General features: G+C 38.7%; 1 protein-coding gene across 6 annotated transcripts in view; it reads right to left on the bottom strand.

Moving 5' to 3' along the window:
- LOC103029501 (transcription factor 4) overlaps positions 1-16605 on the bottom strand; it is a 274560-nt gene that overhangs the window by 246468 nt on the left and 11487 nt on the right. The window lies entirely within an intron of this gene.

The raw sequence follows: 16605 nt of genomic DNA, 5'->3' as shown, positions 1-16605 counted from the left end.
GCTGACAACCTAAGGTCATGAAGGATACATCAGCTGCGTCCTCGCAATCGCTCTGAACATTGGCTGCATTTCTCGGTTGGTTACGAATTATCCTTCAGTAGTAGTTTAGAATTTAGAATCACGTACCGAGAAAGCCGAAAAAGCAGCCTACCACAGCTGCAGCCAAGGCTTTGGAACGCAGCTGATCCCTCAAACGAGCCTTCACGCCTCCCCTCGTTCTCTCCCTCTCTCTCTCTCCCGGTCTGTCAGTCTGTCTCAGTCCATCCGTCTCTCCGCCGCCTTCACACATCCGAGGGAAGCATATGCTGGAGTGCGATCGGCTCGAGCCGGCTAGCCAAGAGCGCGGCGAGGATCATTAAAGAACGAGAGCCGCTGAAACCTTCCTCAGGCACGAAGACCGGGCCGGGCATATGGAGAGCATAAAGAGAGGGCTTGACCATGTTAAGTGTGCTTGCGCGAGTGTGCGCGCGCGAGAGCGGCGCTCGGAATTTAATGCTCTTGTAAACATGACGACAGATGAACGGGTCATCACAATATTGAGTTAAGAGTGTGCGGGATGGCGCGAGAAAGCGGCATTAATTACCTAGGCCCTCTGAACGGAGCATATCATCATTACTGTGTTTACGAGGGGAACACTGACCAGCGCTATTCTGTAGAGCTGTGTGTGTGTGTGTGTGTTCCTGTAAAGCTGACCTTTACACTATATTCCCTACAAAACAGTTCAAAAATCAACAGCATTCTAATAGTAAAACAGTGACGATGTGTTTTCACCATGACAAAAGTAAGGTACTGATCAAGACACTGACCCACTGACCTAAATCACTTAAGGAAGAAGTTTCTCAGTGATGTCCATATTGCGGCACTGATCAAATGATGAAAAATGACTCGTCATTTGATCAGTGAATCTCATGAAAGACACTTATACCTATGTATATCCTTACTGCAATACTCTAAACACTTGTAAAATTACCTGTCTCAGTAAAGACTAATCTATTTTCTTGTTGTGACATCATATCCTTACTGGTAAATGACCAAATGACCTGAAAAACATCTCAGTAATGGCATGTACTTTATTTTCTGCACTATAAGGCACACCGGATTGTAAGGTGCATTATCAATCAATGTCTATTTTCTGGTCTATTGTCATACATAAGGCGCACCAGATTATAAGGGGCATTGTTTTTAAAGTCAAACGAGTGCTGGATGTAGAGCTGGAGCATTAGCATTAGTGTGGTTAGCAGCTAATGCTAATGCTTCTGGAGAACTAAGCTGAAACTCCTGTATAACGCTGTACTTCAAGGCAACAAAGGAGTGGCTCGAAAAGAAGCACATTAATATCATTGAGTGGACTAGCCACTTTAATCCCATAAAAAAACGTATGAAGTTGCCAAGCAACAGCCCCAAAATCTTAATGATTTATTAATGATCTGCAAAGAGGAGTGGACCAAAATTCCTTCTGACATGTGCAAAAACTTCATCATCAACTACAAAAAAACATATATCTGACTGCTGTGTTTGCCAACAAGGTTTTGCCACAAAGTATTAAATCTTGTTTGCCAGAGGGATCAAATATTTATTTCTCTGTGCAAAATGCAAATAAATTGATATAATTTATACAATGTGATTTTTTGGGGGGGATTTTATTTTCTCTCACTGTTAAAATTAACCTAACCTTAAAATGATACACTGTTCATGTCTTTGTCAAATACTTATTTCTGTCACTGTACATCCTTTCTGTGAAACTGATCAAATAATCTAAAATAACAGCTTTTAGCCAAACAGATGATAGCAGACGTCTTCAAAAACAATGTTTATTTTATTTATACCTTCATTTCGTAGAATCCAAGAAATCTTAGATCAGATCAGGCTGGATAAGATTAGATCTGACATGTATTTACATAGAGCAGGGGTCTCAAAGTAGCGGCCCGCGGGCCACATGCGGCCCGCGACGCGGTTTCATACGGCCCCTCACGGGTTAACAAAATAAACATACATCTGGCCCGCAATTCAATTTAATTATTTATGCTTTATTATGTTCGTTTTCATATTTTATCTTAACTTGTATTTTGGTGTGTGTGTGTGGTTTTTGTTTTTTTTTTTGCTTACGCTGCGTTGCCTGCTTTAGTAGTCTTCAGTAGCCTTCAACAGTCTAACCTTGCAGCCGTGGTGTGTCCACTAAACTCCGTAGTTATAAACATCCTGAGGTTAGCAGCGCGCTAACTGACCTGTTTATAATGTAATCCGAGCAGTGCCTCCGTGATGCTGCTCTAAACTGCTGCTGTTAGCTGCTTGGGCTGAAAGATGAACTGTAGAGAGCTGTATTATCCGGTTAGTGGGGTTATTTTATTTCATACACAGAAGAACTTACACATTTTTAAAAACGCTCCAGACTGGCTCAGCTGAGCCCTGTAGCCCGTGGCTGGGCTGTAGCTCTGACTAAGCAAAGACTGCGGGCTTGTGGTGCTGCAGCTGCAGCTCCGACTAGTGGTTGGATGAGGAACTGCTAAATCTGAGGAAATGCTAAATCTGTCACAGCTCACAATTTTTGATTTTATATTTATTAAGCCTTATTTCAGTATCAAACGTTTTGATCAAAGTTAATATAACTTATAAATTAAAAGGATTTATGTTAATAGAGCAACAAGCAACCATTTTTCCATGCAACTGTAATATTTGATTGAATAAATAGTATATTGAGAGTTATTTAACATTAAGGAGTAATTACATTCATTTTGTATTACATCTGGTTACATTTTCTTATATTTATAAGTTACATCTGGCCCTCAGAGGACAGCCAATATGCCAATGTGGCCCTCGGCAAAAATGAGTTTGAGACCCCTGACATAGAGGAAGGAAAAAAATCCGTGTATCATTCGTTCATTTGATATTCAATTGAGAATCAAAATCGGAAAATTAAAAAACCAATTCGTTTTTTCGTTTTTTCGTTTTTGAATATAATACCAAAAAACGAATAACGGCTTGTATTTTGTATTTTTATTTGGTTATCCAAACAAAAATTGGAAATTTAAAAAACGGACCAGGAGCCGAATTTGATTTTGATTTTGAACTTGATGTAGTGTAGATAACACTGCAGTGAACTCCCGCGCAACAGAAACCCACCAAGAATAAACAAATCAGTAACTTCCGGGGCACACAAATGGGTCAAGTTCAAAATCAAAATCAAATTCGGCTCCTGGTCCGTTTTTTAAATTTCCAATTTTTGTTTGGATAACCAAATAAAAATACAAAATACAAGCCGTTATTCGTTTTTTGGTATTATATTCAAAAACGAAAAAACGAAAAAACGAATTGGTTTTTTAATTTTCCGATTTTGATTCTCAATTGAATATCAAATGAACGAATGATACACGGATTGAAAAACACCACAGCGTCACTCCCACACCTTTAAAGTCCAGAGACCTTTTATTAGGCAAAAACAAACCTCAGGAAAGGTACTGAACAAGTCTGTGCATGAGGGGCTTACACACACACACACACACGGCCAAGAAGTCAGGTCTCCATTGAACAGACTTCAGAGAGAGAGAAGCTCTGTGGTCGTGACAAAAAAAAGAGAAAGATGGGGGAGAGAGAGAACAAGCGAGAATGAGAAGGAGAAAAGAAAGTAAGACAGAGAGGAAGAGCAAGCTTATCAAAAATGAAAGGAAATAAGCTAGAAAAAAAATAACAAGTCCAGAGAGAGTCTCTCTCTCTCTCTCTCTCTCTCTCTAAGATGAAGTCGGTGTGGAAGTGAGAGAGTAATTGTTTAGTAAACAGGTAAACATTTTGCGTGTGTTAATTTGCGGCAGTTTACCATGGAGAAAACAATCAGCGCCGCTTCTCAAACTCTGCAAATGAAGCTCGAAATATTTTCTTAAAGTGGCGAAACGTTTAATTCACACTTCCCTGACGAATGTGCTAAACACACTCCGAGCTCACTCCCTCTCCCTTTATCTGTTTACCAGCTCCATTCGTCTCCGCCCCTCGTCCACAACACCACTCACACACTGCTCATCTATACACACACACACAAACACACACTGCTTGTATACTACTCATACACTGCTCATAGGCTGCTAATGCACTGTTCATCCACTCATGTTCAGCTAATACACTGCTCACAAACTGCTCACTTACTGCTCATATACTTCTCATACAATGTTCAAACACTGTGCATACAGTGCTTATATGCTTCTCATATACAAATGTCCTGTGCTCACAGTGTTCATATACTAAATTACTGCTTATACACTGCTCATATACTGCTTGTAACTAATCAAACTACTGCTGCTCACACACTGCTCACATACAGCTTATACACTGCTCATGAACTGCTCACACACTACAGCTCCTTAGTTAGAAATACAGAAAGAAATGAAGACAAGTTCTTTATTCTCTGTTTTTGCCTTTTTTCGTCTCTGTTTCTGAGCATATTCTTTCCTTCCTTTCTCATTCCTCTTTATTTTTTAGTTAATCCTCCTTTTTTCCTTTGTTTTCTTTCATTCCTCTCCACTGTTGTACTTTATTTCCCACCAGACTTTCTACCTGCACGTTGCAATTATACTGCACACTGAATCCATTCCAGACTGTTTGGTCTGTTTTAAAGCTTTGTCATCAGAGAGACAAGAGTTTCTATATAGCAAAGCATTTTTTGTATGTATATTTGTATATATTTGTATTTCTTGCCAACAGGAATCAATGAGGTGCAAATGTTTAGGCATGCTTCAAAAGAAACACTTGGTAACACCTCAACATCCACCTGCAAAACCAAACCATTCAATTAACTACACTATAGCATCCACCGAGCAAATACTGAGCAACTTTACAGCAGCCACTAAGCTGGAATATTGCTATTGAGTTGCTAATAATTTTTGGTAAGTAAAATGTTTATTTAATGTTACAGTTAATGCTCTTTAAACATTTAATTTGTCAAGTTCTCTGGAGGTTCTTCAAAAGTTTTTTATTTATTTTATTTTTTTGTAACGTCACTGCAACATCACATGTCAATGTTTGAATTTTTAGTTTTGGGAATGTTACATGAGAAATGTTTTAATAACATTGTGATGCAAACATTTATGTTTTCAGAATGTTCCAGAATGTTTTCAGAATGTAATATTATTCCTGTAATGTTACAGGATAACCTTTCTGGAACCTTTTAAAAACTTTGCTTAACATTTTTAGAACGTTAAGCAACAATACAATACAGTGTCAGTTCTTTTTCAGTACTGCGCAACCCTAATAGTAACCTCCACAGATACCTTAGAAACCACTGTGCAAACACTTTACAACACCATAGCAACCACCTAGCAACCACCTGAGATACTAGAGTAACCAGTGGAAACTACTTTTACTGCAAACGTTCTAATACATTTTTTTCTTCTTTCATCTCAGTCCCTTCTCTCTCTCTCTCTTTCACTCTTAATCTTTCTTTCTCTCCCTCTGTAATTATTTTCTGTCTCTACCTTTCTTCTCTTTCACTTTATTATTAACTTTTGGAAGAAACAACCTAATATTAAAATATTGATGATGATCATCATCATCACACAAACATGCTAATGTTAAAACCTTAAGCAGCTAAGCAGCTATTACCATTAGAACTGACGTCACACACTCGCAGTCCGGAATATGTACGTGTGTGTGTGTGTGTGTGTGTGTCTGGTCTGTCACTGTCCATAACAGTGAACTGAATGTTTACACTGAGCAGATCTCTGCCTTTCCCATTATACCCCCCCTCCTCCTTTTAGAGAAAGAGGGGGTGGTGAGGGAGAGTACGAGAGAGAGAGAGAGAGAGAGAGAGAGAAGGAAGGAGAGAAACAGAGACAAAAGAGATAACTAGAGAACGAAAAGGAAAGATAGAAATACACTAGAAGAAAGAACAGGAAAGATAGAAGGAAAACGAAAGATAGAGATTGGTGAAGAGTGATAGAGTGTAAAAAGAGATACAGAGAGAGGGTGTGTAAACAGAGAAAGTAACAGAGGAAAACAGATAAACGAAACAAATGATTAAAGATGAAGAGACAAATAATGTGTGAGATCATACATATATATTCCAAGAGAGGGATAGGGACAGAAGAGTAAATGATAAAGAGAAAAGAAAGAAAATGAAAGAGTGGGAGAAAGGTTGATAAATGGAACGAAAGAGTGGGAGAGACAGGAAAAAGGAGGATGATAAGCAAAAAGTGAACGAAAAAAGAGGAATAGTTGGAAGTTGGAAGAGTAATATAGTATAAGCAAGAGACAGAGAGAGAGAGAACAAAGCAAGAGGATAAAGAGAGTGATAAAGTAGAAAGAGAGGGAGGGAGAAAGGTTGATAAAGTAACAGAAAAAGAAGCAAGTAAGCAAGTAAGAAAAGAACAAGTATATGAGAGAGAGAGTTACATAGTGGAAAAGAGAAAGAGAGAGAGAGAGAGAGAGAGAGAGAGAGAGAGACCCACCCGGCCGGATCAGAGCCCCATGCACTAAATAACAGGCTGTGTTTTATTACTGCACTCTGAACACCTGCACAACTTCCACAGAGAGAGAGAGAGAGAGAGAGAGAAGGGAAAAAAGGCATGGAGGGAATGGAGTGGGCGAGCGAGGGAGGGGGGAAAAACGAGTGGTGTTTGAACGCAGTGGCCAGACAAAAGCCTTTCATGTGAGAGCCCTTCTGTGAGAATGACTTCTCCTCTCCGTATCTGCTTACATTCCTCACACACACACACACATACTCTCTTCCTCTCTATGTACACACACAGTCTCTCTAACTCTTACAAATACATACACACACACCCCAAAACAAATACATTTTGTATACACAAAAGAACACACTCTCTCTGTTGGAGTGTTATGATGAGTCTGTCAGCTCTGGATATTTCCGAAATCTGCCGAGCAGATCTGTACAGATGTCCAAACATCAAAAGGTTACTTTAGATACTCTTCATCTTCATCAATATGTCACAACACTCATTCATGCCCATTAATAACTTCCTAAACCCTGTCCATACACATGCCCATCCATATCATATTTATTCCCATCTAAACTCACACCCACCATACCATCCTTATCTTCATCCATACCCCTCTACACCATATACTAACTATACCCAGCCATCCCCACACCCACCATACCATCCCCATCTTCATCCAAACCATTCCCAACCATTTCATACACACACCTACCATACCATTCTTATCTTCATCCATACCCATCTACACCATATACTATCTATATCATCCCCATAAGCATTCATATCATCTTAACAACCATCCATTCCCACAACCACCGTACTATTCTTATACTATCTTCATCCATTCCATTCTCAATCAATAACATCAATTACCATACTATCTCCATCTTCATCCAAACCGCTCCCAACATACCCATCTATCCCCACAACCACCATACTATCACCATCTTCATTCATACTGTTCCCAACCAATTCATACCCACACCCATACATACCATCCCACATAACCATACTATAATATTTATATCATCCCCATAATCATCCGTATCATCTACACAATCATCCAAACCATCCTCACACCCAGCTCAATATCATCCCCATCTTCTTCCATACCATTCCCAACCCTGCCCATACCCATCTATACCAACTATTATCTATATAATCTCTTTAATCATTCATATCATCTACATATCTATCCATACACATACATTTCCATTAATATATACACATTATTCCCAAAACCATCCACACCCAGCTCAATATCATCCTCATTTTCTAAAACATTCCCAACCCTGTCCATACCCATCTATACCATATATTATCTATATCATCTCTTTAATCATTCATATCATCTACATATCTATCCATACACATAAATTTCCATTAATATATACACATCATTCCCAAAACCACCCACACCTAACTCAATATCATCCCCATCTTATTCCATACCATTCCCAACCCTGTCCATACATATCTATACCATATATTATCTATATCATCTCTATAATCATCTGTATCATCTACATACCCATCAATACACATATACACATCATCCCCAAACTCAGCAATACCACAGCAATCTCCTTCTTTGACATCTATACATGTACTTGTCCATATCATCCACAATCCTGTCCATCCATAGCTGTCTCCACTTTCCATATCATCCTGCTCTCTTTACTTATCCACTCACATCAATGCAAAATGATGTGCCTTTTTTATTAATGTATATTCCAAATTTCTGTAAAACACACACACACAAACACACCATTCACTCTACAGACTAAAGCAGCAGCTTCATAAAGGCATATTTATTGGATAATTAGAGCTGTAATCGGTTCAGTGTGGAACAAAATGGACATTAAATCAGTGGTGGGGAGAAAACACACACAAAGACACACACACACACACACACACACTTATAAATGTAGCTTATAAAGCATACACAATAAATTTGCACACACACACTTACACACAAACACAAACATTTACTGTAGTCATAAGTTCCTGTTTTATGGGTGAATAAATCACAACCATACCAAACATGCCAAAGACACAAACACACACCTTTCACGTGTGTGCACAAGTGCGTGCGCACACACACACACACATAGACACACACAGTCAGTCAGAGCGGCTGTACTGCGGTCCTTGACAGAATGGAATGTGAGGGGGAGATCCGTGTGGCATCACCACACACACACACACACACACACACACACCACCAGATGTTCAACTGCCAATAAGGAGAGGAGAGCGAAGACACCTCCTCTCAATTTTCACACACACACACACACACACACACACCACACACAAATTACACAACAGAAACACACACACACACACAAACACACACACTCACAGTGTATAATGTAAACACTCTCGCACTCCAGAGTATCTCAATGTTGAATAGAGCGACTAAACCAAACACAACTCTGGACTGTCCAAGAGGTTAAAGGAGCCGTGTGCTGTAAAATCACATGACCACTATAGATCACATACACTGCCTGGTTTCGATAAACTTCAGCAATGTGACAATATTTATCTTAATCCAGTGTTGCATTCATTTTTCACCAAGATCTTGTAGCAGCTTTAATGATGGTAGAGTCTGACCGCTGCACAAAGCCTTCTCCAGCACATCCCATAGATTCTCAATGAGGTTAAGGTCTGGACTCTCTCAATCCATGTGTGAAAATGATGATCTCATGCTCCCTGAACCACAATTTCACAATTCCAGCTCCATGAATCCTGGCATTGTCATCTTGGAATATGGCCGTTCCATCAGGGAAGAAAAAATCCATTGATGGAATAACCTGGTCTATATTCAGTATATTCAGGTAGTCAGCTGACCTCATTCTTTCAGCACATACAGTTGCTAGACCTGACCAACTGCAGCAACAACCCCACATCATTTGCTTAGGCAGTGTACATACAGATACAGTCAGTCAGCCAGGACATGTTTAGCACCTGTAGTGTACTTCTTTAGTTCACAACAACATAATTCCCATCACCTCGCCATGAATACGCTGAGATAGCAAGATAACACCTCACAACTTGTACAACTTTTAGATGTGGCCTGTGTAAGTCATCACCTGAGGTAATACTTCTTGATCAATTTACAAACTTGCTATTTCATGACTTTTGGCATGTCAGTGACTCCACTCCATATTCCACTCTATTCCTTTCCCTTTTGCCATCTCTATCTTTCACTTTATTCCACACTTTTCCATTCCATTCAAACACCTTCCAACGTACCGTATTCCCTCCCACTGACTCCCATTGTATTCCACTCCATCCCATTCCCTTCTGAGCCAATTCATTTCTTTTTTCCCCACTCTGTTCTATTCCTTTTTACATTTGATACTGTCTCTTGCTTCTTACTTTATTCCACACCTTACCATTACCAATATTCCATTTCCTCCTATGGCAAATAAATTCCATTTTATTCCACACCTTACAATTCCATTGATTCAAATTGGCTCAACACTACTCAACTAAATAGCCTTTAGTAACCTTTAATAAATTTAGTAGCATATAAAATTATGTTAGAATCTCTTTTGGAATCAATAGCACTACGTCTGCATTGACTCTAGGTTCTGGGTTTGAGGAATGCCTGATATCTGCAGAAAAAAATATTCTCTTATTTATTATTTTATTAATAAGCAGGTGGTCAGTTCTGCCAATTAAAGGGAAAACACTAATTATAGCAGCACAGCACATAGTCTTCTCTAACGTAGTAAAAAAAAGAAAGATGAAGGAAAAGTTAAACTTGCCTACAAAAGTTGAACTTGTTTCCTTAACTTTTCAAACACCATTCAGAATTTTGCTCAATTTTAAAGGACTGACCCGTTTCCCCAAAAACAAACAAAGCCTGGTCCAACAGTGGGTCAGTTCTGCATAACCGGGCATGTAAGCAGCGGCCTGTGGCTCACAGACACAAAAGAGTTACGGCTCTAAACCTGTTCTTCTTTTGTGGGATTCTCGCAACAAGTGTGGAATGATTGACCCCCTCAGGACGTCCTTTGGAGAGGCAGAACCCCAGCCGAAATGCTAAGAGGGAAGCCTTGTTCACCTCTTTTTAATATTACAATAACTGGGCTGGGTGGTCTGAAGGGCAGCAATATGGACGTTTTTGAAGACTGAAAAGATTATGCGTAAATTGACTTTCCTCAACCTCTTCAAATTGTCCCTGAATAAAGCTGGACTGAACATGGAATTGCATTGAATTTACAAACAAACAACAATAGATATTCCCAAATCTGAAAGGTGAAATGACGCACTTATGACATTGTTTCATTTAATTATAAAATTAATTTCCTGACCATTTGAGTGAAACCTTTTTCAAATTATATGATTTTTTTTTGTGTGGCAATTAATATTCAGACTCAAAACTGTTCCTTTACCTTCTGAGAAAAGTCTGCACTGTGAGGGTCTGAATATTATGCACTAATGGCATTAGCACACCCAGTGGACAGCACAGATACTCTGTGTTACTGGCTGTTTTCAAGCTGAAAGTATGATCTATACAGGCCTAGGACTGTAACGTTATCCCGAACTAACTTAGACTTCTTTCACTGAAAATTTGACTTGAGTAGCACTGCTGAGGTAAATATATGACTGGAATTGAGCTTTTTCTGGTCTGCTAGGATGTTAAAAAGAAGGTATGATTTTTTTTCTTAAAGTATTTATTTATAAATTGATATCAATTTATTAAAAAAAAAATTAAAAACCTTGCGTATGTCAATTTTTTTTGCCCATTTTTTTGTGCATCTCCAGGTTCAGCACAGTATAGAACACACACAGAGGCAAAATCTGCATTTATGCTACATCAATCCACTGGTGACTTTGGTGAAAGCAACATGCCTACGGCAAATTCTACAGCCTGAATGGGCATCGATTCCCAAATCGTTCCCCTTGGAGAATTTTTTTTATGGAATGCAGCACATGGCAACCTCAGAAGAATTGAACTTCCTGAAGCAGATGCTACTGGACTGAACGACAGTGGTGGATACTTTGGTCTAGTATGGTTTGGTCTAGATCAGAACCCATGCCCAACCAAAGTCACCGGGTTCAAGAAGCTGACAAGTGGAAGAAAAGCCTCGTCATCTCCACGACACTCTCGCGCCTTAAGTGAGCGCTCAACGCCAATGCGATTGCACACGTACACACACACACACAAACACTCTTTCTAACATTAACTTTTGTCACGCCTCAGTTATGGCAGCCATTGTGGCGGTGGATCTTCCCGTGTCGCACTTGACGGTCTCTAAACAAGTCAGCCGCTTTAATTAAAAGTTCCCGTTTCGAAGTGTGCCGCTCACCTACGGAGCTAATTACCAGTCGGGCTGACACTGGCGCGTCTTTATTTTCAGAGGACTAATTATACTTTTTTGATACCCTTCACCTCCGCCGCTCCAAGCAGGTGTGACGGTGAGCGCGGTGGGGAGAGGGAAGAGAGAAAAAAAAAACCCCGTCGCATTCACATTCTCCTTTTCAGCTCGCCGAGAAAGGCGTCGAGCGGCGCTCTCGGAGGGGGAGGTTCCCCCGCTCCCTCAAATGTGCCGTTACTATGACAGCACACTACAGGTGGGAAGTGATGGCATGCCGGAGATCAAGTGAGCTGTCATAGAAAGGAGTCAACCTGCATGGCATGGGAAGCGGTCTGTAATGTACACTTGCTGTTGTTGGGTACCGTATAATAAGGACCTTCCCGTGCTGCTTTAATTGGCCCTTGTTTGTCCGTGCAAACTTTGCGGAACTGTGGAAAACAACTTTTCCAGTTGGCTTCATGTTTTGTTGTTTGACTGGCAGATGGAATTACTGGTCATTTGCCTGCCGAGGATGAAAAAAGAGATGTCGGATGATTGCACTAGCAAACAGTGCTGTCAACGGAAGCCCTACATTTGCTTTACGCAACTTATAAAAATACAAATTCCTCACACATGAACACAAATTCTTCTTAAATGTTCTAGAAAAATACAATAGTCCAAATGTTCCCAATGTTCTCAACATTCAAACATAATTATCACCAGAATAATAGAATTAATTAATCTAAACACACACACAAAACATACAGCTCTGGAAAAAATAAAAAGACCACAGTTTCAGTTTACAGTTTGAATCAGTTTCTCTGATTTAGCTACTTACAGGTTTATGTTTGAGTAAAATTATCATTGTTATTTCATTCTATATATTATGGACAACATTTCTTCCAAATTCCGCCCAAAAATTATATTCACTTAGAGCATTTATTCATCAGGCCTCGAATAATTCAAAGAAAACAAGTTCATATTCATAAAGTTTTAAGCCTGGTTTTAATCACAGTTTTCATGCATCTTGGCATATTCTATCCTCCACCAGTCTTACACACTGCTTTTGGATAACATGCCTGCACTCCTAGTGCAAAAATTCAAGCAGTTAAGCTTGGTTTGATGGTTTGTGATCATCCATCTTCCTCTTGATTATATTCCAGAGGTTTTCAGTTTGGTAAAATCAAAGAAACTTATGATTTTTAAGTGGTCTCTTATTTTTTTTCCAAAGCTGTACAATATAAATCAACAGAACTGAGACACTAAGGAGTGGAAACAAAATGGAAAGTAGTGAAATAACACGGAAAGAAACAGAACAAGACATAACAAATTGTCATTGAAACTGGAGTATAATGTAATGTAAATCAATGGAATGGAATATAATAAAGTTAAAGGAAATAGAACAGAGACTAATAAATTGGAAATAATGGAACAGAATGGGAGGGAGTGGAATATAGTACAAGAAAAATGTAATGGAACAGAATAGATTGGAACAATAAGGAATGGAATGGAATGGAATGGAATAGAATACAGTATATGATAAAATGGAGTAGATAGAATGTAAAGGCACAGAACATAATAAAATAAGAAATGGAGAGGAACAAAATAGTACAGTCTGAATTTGATAAGATAAATGAAAATGGAATGGAACTGAATGGAGTGGAATACATGAGATATAAATTAAAATGGAGTGAAATGGAATAAAACACACTAACGTAATGGAAACAAACAGAATGAACTGGAATATAACAGAAGGAAACAGACTGGAATAGAAGGTAATGAAATGAACTGAGAATCGTCTTCATACTGAAAACAGAGCCCTCGTTATTTCCTGATGTGTTATGGATCCTAAAAATAACAGAGTGGTAAGATCTGCTGGTTCACAGCCGGCAGCAGGAGTCCGCACAGTGCCAGGCCCACTTCCACTCAGGACATCAGTGCGCACAAACAGGAAGCACTGCTCCAGGCCCCCCACTTCCTCCGACCTCCACGCTGCAGCAACAACAACGCTGCCACTTTACAAAGCAGCACTGAATTCATCTACACTGTAACACCAGAGCTATTACTGAACCTCAAGTTCAAGAGAAGCTGTTCAGGTCTCAGGTTTACAGCAGTTATAGGAGTACACTTGTTTTTCCAACGGAACAGTGGAGCCCTAAACAGTCCATGCCCATATATGTCTATATGGTTTCACCTTCAAATCTTCACATCTGTTTCTATGAATTATGCATTTTCTATAAGTTGCAAAGCAGGTGATACAGCATGGATTCGATATAATAAAATACAATAAAATATTTTTATTCTTTGCAATAGGCTAGAGTTAAATTTCTAATTGTAATCCTTATTAGAACATGAAGTCTTTCACATTTAAAAGTCCTTTGCAATAATTCATAATACTGTATTGAAAAAAATGATCAAAACCAACATTCAGAAACTCTTTTTTACTCATGGCAATTAATTATTATTTTTTTATTCTGCTAATATTTTTTCATGTGCTGTCTCTTTAAAACATACTACTGGTCACATGACTCCATTCCATCCAATCTGCCACACGAAAGCAACATAGAGGTGAACTCGGAGAACACAATGAGTCAACTGAGCATTTTGAGCAGCTATTATCAAAGAAGAATGCAGTGTCTGTGCTTTATTAAAATAATCATTATCGTGGTTAAATTTTTAGTTAATAGTGATAGTGTTTTATTATTATTATTTTTTTATTTTTTTTAAACTACATAATTTGATCAAACAAACTGTCTCTCACACTGTGTCCAAATTTCTTGATGACTGGACCAATAGAAATTCTACAAAAGCTTCTAAAATACAATATTTTATATTGACATTTATTGAAAGTTAAGAAAGTTTCCTGAAAAGATGTGGTTTTGGAGATTCATGTTTTTCATTGAACAGCAATGATACACACAGTAGACTTAGCAGTGTCACAGCAACACTGTTAGTTTTAAATTAATATCTGCAGTGTTAAATTAGTAACATTTTTTTAATGTCCTTAAATAAATAAAAAATAAAAATAAATATATAAAATAATAAAATAAATAAGGTTGAAATAACCTCTCAATTGTTGCAAGCCCAATGTCCAATTATAAGCACTACTGCACATGAAGGGGGGGCAATATGGCTAAGAAAAAAATCACAGTACTATTTAGTATTTGATGTGTTTCACACTGCAGCACATTTTAAAAAAACATGTACAGTCCATGTTTTACAATGCACTCACAAAAGCATACTGTTCATCATGATACGAACAATATATCAGCATATCGATCAACCTGCTGCGCACCGAGTAAAATCACTGAAACAGGCCGGAACATCAGGTGGCCAGGCTTTCGTTCACTGTACACACAGGTATCAGCAGCGACCAAGCAAGTGTTCTGTCTCGGCCCCTTCGTGTCACCTTATATACAAACATGTTTCATGGCCCAGATCCAACTTTCACTAACAGTCTGCGAAAGCGCAGAGGTGGCCTTATCAAACCTCAGCAGAGATTAAAACACGCATACACACGCATACATACGCTTAATCGCAGAGGAAGTAGGGTGCAGGACACGGCAATGTCAACAGACCCAGAATCCCAGCACACACGCCGAAGGAAGTGGGCTGCGCTGACGTAACCTTGACAAGAGGAACACAAAGGGCTCGGCTGAAGGACCCCTTTGAAACACGTTCATAAACAAGGGGCGGCATTGTGCGGCAGGAGGCCCAGTTTTAACCTCGTGGTCGACTCTTGGCGTTCGCCGGCGGTCAGCTGTGACAGGACAACAGACAATACACATACAAAAAAGTGACGGTGTTTCTTTCAGGCTGCGTTACAAAGCCGCACTGTGACCTTTAAAGGGATTATGGTGGGGTTTCGGTGGGGTTTGACTGTATAAACCATTACAGTTATACAACTGTGGGTCAAAAGGTACCAGTGGAGTGTAACAGTGTGGCGTATTGTGCTGTATTCTAAAGTACTGCCTACTATTCTGCAGACTACAGCGTATGCACATTTTAGTACTGATAATGCTGTTTATAATATACAAATAAAAGACCTATTAAAAGCTAGCCAAACTACTAATTAGCCTAAAGTATTCTTTATCCAATGTCACAAATTTCAGTCAGATACAGATCTGCTAGATCTGCTACATCTTCAAAATCAAGCACAAGGAGCGACAATATTCTCCTGAAGCCAGGCCTATAGACAAAATTTATATCACATTTTCATAATCGGCTGAATGTGATACAATCCAGATAACAATATAACCAAAAAAAAAAATAAAGCCACAGAAATGACTGCCAAGAACTCCCACAGCAGATATCACAGCAGATATCTGTGTCTACAAATATTTTTTAAAAATTCCAAATCCGTAATAAATAAATCAGTCAATGAGAAATAGTGTAGATAAAAAAATTACTTTCATTGAAACATATATATAAAGGCCTGGTAAAAATTAAGAGACCACAAACAAAATTTGTTTTTCATTGGACAGCGATGAAATATATACACTGAATTATTGTCCAGCCTTATTTTGAGCTTACATATTTACTGTTGAACAGAAAACTAGTATAATAACTAGTATATATTTCAAAGCATACAGGGAAGAAAAGCATATGAGCTCTTAGTTGGGATATTCATTTTCCAATTTTAGTCATTTTAATAAAAACAAACATGTCACCCTCTATGACATTAAAATAAACTTGGGTATTCATTTTCTAATTTTAGTCATTTCAGCCAAAATCACCAGTATAAACATTGACCTCAAAATGAAGTGCATGGAGTGTATATTAGCTTAGAGATAACTAGCTAGTGTATAACTAGCTAATATGTGTGGTATGATGTTTCTCACTGTAGTCAGCTT

This window comes from Astyanax mexicanus, chromosome 17 (genome assembly GCF_023375975.1).
Source record: "Astyanax mexicanus isolate ESR-SI-001 chromosome 17, AstMex3_surface, whole genome shotgun sequence".
Lineage (NCBI taxonomy): Eukaryota > Metazoa > Chordata > Actinopteri > Characiformes > Acestrorhamphidae > Astyanax > Astyanax mexicanus.
Note: the sequence above shows the minus strand (reverse complement) of the source record. Positions and strands in the feature narration are given on the sequence as shown.